Source organism: Sorex fumeus, unplaced genomic scaffold (assembly GCF_029834395.1).
Source record: "Sorex fumeus unplaced genomic scaffold, SorFum_2.1 ptg000008l, whole genome shotgun sequence".
NCBI lineage: Eukaryota > Metazoa > Chordata > Mammalia > Eulipotyphla > Soricidae > Sorex > Sorex fumeus.
The window spans coordinates 39248436-39253212 of record NW_026606065.1 but is presented as its reverse complement, the minus strand read 5'-3'; the positions used below and the strand labels follow the sequence as shown (position 1 = coordinate 39253212).

Below are 4777 nucleotides of genomic sequence, written 5' to 3'. Positions count from 1 at the left end.
GGACTTAATGCAGAACCCAGCAGCTTGGAGCAGAGAAGTGAACGGACTATGCATTGATCCAGGCCATCAAGTCTGCCGGAGGGGAAAGGGTGTTGCCCCATTCGCCCTCTCCTCTCTGGAAAGAAAGATGTCGGCAACATGGGAGCCTTGTGGACAGCAGGTATGAGCCGGGAGTGTGGGGGTGACTGAAACCTCATGGGAAGGGGGGCGTTTCGGTCCGCCCTTCACGCCCTACCGAGGCCACCAGTTGCCCCCACGAGCGGCTCTCCAGCACGGCCACGACTCCAGAACACAGAAACCAATTTCTTAACTATCTGACTTTCAGTAGAAATACTTCCAGGGTCAATAGGTAAAATAGCAGAAATCCAAAACCAACATTTAATTCTTGAACCCAGCTGTAGAAAGCAAATCACTTCACAATGCTTTTTCAGCATGTCTGATTTGGGGGGGGAGGTAAACTCTAAATAATAGTGGTGAATCTTATTGAAACAATGAATCTAATCAAAGCAGATAGAGTGTTAACTAGAATTCATCTGCCTCACAGGGACGGAGAGGGGTGGGGGGTGGGGTTTTATTGGGGTTCTTCAGGGTAAAAAATAAGTATTGGTAAAGGGAAATGTGTTTGATATTTGCATGACTGAGACATAAACCTGAAAGCTCTGTAACCTTTCCCACAGTGATTCAATAAATAAATAAATAAATAAATAAATTAAAAAAAAACACAATGAGATATCATTTCACACCACAGAGACTGGCCCACATCCACAAGAACAAAAGCAACAGGTGCTGGCGCGGATGTGGTGAGAAAGGGACCCTCCTTCACTGCTGGTGGGAATGCCGGCTGGTCCAACCCTTTTGGAAAACAGTATGGATGACTCTCAAAAAATTAGAATTTGATCTGCCATTTGACCCAGCTATAGCACTCCTGGGAATATGTCCCAGAGAGGCAAAAAGGTATAGTCGAAGTGACATCTGCAATTGTTTGTTCATTGCAGCACTCTTTACAATAGCCAGAATCTGGAAAAAAACCTGAGTGCCCAAGAGCAGATGACTGGTTAAAGAAACTTTGGTACATTTACACAATGGAGTACTATGTAGCTGTTAGAAAAGATGAAGTTATTAAATATACATACAAGTGGTACTACATGGAAAGTATCATGTTAAGCGAAATGAGTCAGAAAGAGCGGGATAGACACAGAAAGATTGCATTCATCTGGGGAACATAAAGCAACAAAAAGGGAGATTAACACCCAGGAATGGCTGAGATTAGTACCAGGAATTTTGCTCCATGAATTGAAGGCCAGCCACAGGCTCTAGGTGAAAAGGAAGCTCAGATAGAGAAGAGAGTACCAAATGAAGGGTGTTGTGAGGACCCTCCCAGGGTGGGAGAAGCATGCTGAAAGTAGTCGATAGACCAAACATGATTGCCACTCAAAGCCTCTCTTGCAAAACACAGTACCCAAAAGAAGAGAGAGAGAACAAGGGGGGATACCCTGCACACAGAGGCAGGATGGGACGGAGGTGGGGTGGGGATGAGGGGTGGGGGGGGGATTCTGGGACCCGTGGTGATGGATGACGGGCACTGGTGGAGGGATGGGCACTTGATCATTGTATAACTGAAACCCAAGCACAAAATTGGTAAGCCTATAACTGTACCTCATTGTGTTTCACTAATAAAAAAAGAAAAAAAAAAGAAAGAAAAAGAAAAAAAAAAGACAAAAGAAAAACTTATAAGCTAAAGTTCCACACAGTTTGCATGGAACTGGAGAGGCCTGCACAAACAAATCCAGGGGGAAGACAGACAAATACGGAAGTTCTCTCTCACCAATGCCTTTATACAACAAGACCATGGACATGGAAAATATCAGATGATGGCTTTCTCTTGGCCATGGAGTATAGACATCGGATGACAAGAAAGGGGTAGGAAATGAGGAGGGGGAATGTAGACATAAAATATATAAAAGTCATCACTACTGTAAGCACAGAATCCAAATTATAAGAAGTAAATTTAAAAAACAGGTAAACAAACAAAAGCCCAGTTTGCTAAGGTGACAGGAAGGGGAGAGGGCGGCAACCTTGGGTCATTGGTGGAAGGAAGCTGACATTAAATCCCTATAAGGATACCCATGACATTCTTCAAAGAAATGGAGCAAACACTACTGAAATTTATATGGAACAATAAGCCCCCACGAATAGCTAAAGCAATTCGTGGGAAAAAGAAAATGGGAGGAATCAACCTCCCTAACTTCAAACTTACTACAAGGCAGTAATAATTAAAACAGCATGGTACTGGAACAAAGGCAGAGCTGCAGACCAATGGAACAGAGTTGAATATACTGACATTTCCTCCCAAAAATATAATCATCTAATCTTTGATAAGGGGGCAAGAAAAGTGACATGGAGCAGGGAAAGCCTCTTTAATAAACTGTGCTGGCAAAACTGGATGGCTACATGCAAAAAGGTGGGCTCAGATCTCTGCCTAACACCATGCACAAAAGTAAGATCGAAATGGATTTATGACCTCAACATCAGACCAGAATCCATAATGTTTATTGAAGACAAAGTCGGCAAAACTCTCCATGATATTGAAGCTAATGGTATCTTCAAAGATGTCACACCACTGGCCGAACAAGTGAAAACAGACATAGATAAATGGGACTATCTTAAACTAAGAAGCTTCTGCACCTCAAAAGAAACAGTGACCAAAATACAAAGACAGCCTACAGAATGGGAAAGGATATTCACCAAATACACATCCGACATTGGATTGATATAAAGGATGTACAAGGTACTGGTTAAACTCCACAAGAAGAAATCACCCAACCCCATCAAAAAATGAAGCGAGGAAATGAACAGAAACTTTCGCAAAGAAGAAATCCGAATGGCAAAAAGGCACATGAGAAAATGCTCTACATCACTAATCATCAGAGAGATGCAGATCAAAACCACAATGAGATATCATTTCACACCACAGAGACTGGCCCATATCCACAAGAAAAAAAGCAACCAATGCTGGAGCGGATGTGGCAAGAAAGGGACCCTCCTTCACTGCTGGTGGGAATGCCGGCTGGTCCAACCCTTTTGGAAAACAGTATGGAAGATTCTCAAAAAATTAGAATTTGATCTCCCATTTGACCCAGCTATAGCACTCCTGGGAATCTATCCCAGAGAGGCAAAAAGGTATAGTTGAAGTGACATCTGCAATTGTTTGTTCATTGCAGCACTCTTTACAATAGCCAGAATCTGGAAAAAACCTGAGTGCCCAAGAGCAGATGACTGGTTAAAGAAACTTTGGTACATTTACACAATGGAGTACTATGTAGCTGTTAGAAAAGATGAAGTTATTAAATTTACATACAAGTGGTACTACATGAAAAGTATCATGTTAAGCGAAATGAGTCAGAAAGAGCGGGATAGACACAGAAAGATTGCATTCATCTGGGGAACATAAAGCAACAAAAAGGGTGACTAACACTCAGGAATGGCTGAGATTGGTACCAGGAATTTTACTCCATGACTTGAAGGCCAGCCACACTTGCTAGATGAAAAGGAAGCTCAGATAGAGAAGAGAGCACCAAATAAAGGGTGTTGTGAGGACTCTCCCAGGGTGGGAGAAGCATGCTAAAAGTAGTCTATAGACCAAACATGATTGCCACTCAATGCCTCTGTTGCAAAACACAGTACCCAAAAGAGAGAGAGAGAACAAGGGGGAATGCCCTGCCACTGAGGCAGGGTGGGATGGGGGGATGGGGGGCGGGAGGATGCTGGGACCCGTGGTGGTGGATGATGGGCACTGGTGGAGGGATGGGTGCTTGATCATTGTATAACTGAAACCCAAGCACAAAATTTGTAAGTCTATAACTGTACCTCATGGTGTTTCACTAATAAAAAAAGAAAAAAAAAGAGAGAACATGCAAAAAAAATGTGCATTTGGGCCAACACCGCTTGAGCTTTGCATATCACAGTGCTTAAATAAAAGCTAAGTGTATTTTTAGGAAGAAAGGTAATTAGTGAAAATCAGAAAAATAAAGTAAAATTGCAGGACATTCTTTAAAATTATTAGAAACCTTAGTAAATTGACAGAAGAGCATTAAAGCAAGAATGTGGAACATCTAATTCCAAGGTTCTGAATTTCTGGGCAAGCTGCAGTTCAGAAATCAAAGATGATGAACTTTTCCATCAGAGGACTTCCCAGTTTCCTGGGGAAAAGCTACATATGTCCAGTTCCAGTGGAATGTGCTCTGTCAAAATTGTAAAATCTATACAATTAAACTGATAAGAACAGATACTACACTTGATCTTAGCCAAAAGGCCGAGAGCCCTGCAAGCTACCGAGAGTATTCGATATGCCAGACACAGTAACAACAAAGTCTCCAATGGAGACGTTACTGGGCCCGCTCGAGCAAATCGACGATCAACGGGAGGGCCTTTACCTTTACCTTTATACAATTAAAAAATCCCCACTTTTATCCAAATATTTAGAAACATTTTGAAATTTGAAGTTCAATATTTTACCAGCAACCTTTTAATACTAAAAGAGAATTCCTGTCTGTTATTCTGATAAAGAACATGCTTAATTCCCTCTGTAACTTGACTAATTTTGTTTATCTTGGAGATCACACCCAAAAATATGGGCATTCCCCACCTCCATGCCCCAGATCCAGAGGCCGCAGGAAGTAGAGGGTAAGTGGGAGTGACCTGCGCAGTACCTCGCAAGAAACTGAGGTGGTGTAGTACTGAAGTACTGTTTGTTCCTCAAGATCACCGTTTTGCCAAG

The 4777-nt window shown here is 42.3% G+C and overlaps 1 pseudogene; it reads right to left on the bottom strand.

Annotated features, from left to right (window-relative positions):
- Window positions 1–4117: 4117 nt before the first annotated feature.
- Window positions 4118–4321, bottom strand: LOC130019565 (uncharacterized; annotated as a pseudogene).
- Window positions 4322–4777: the final 456 nt, after the last annotated feature.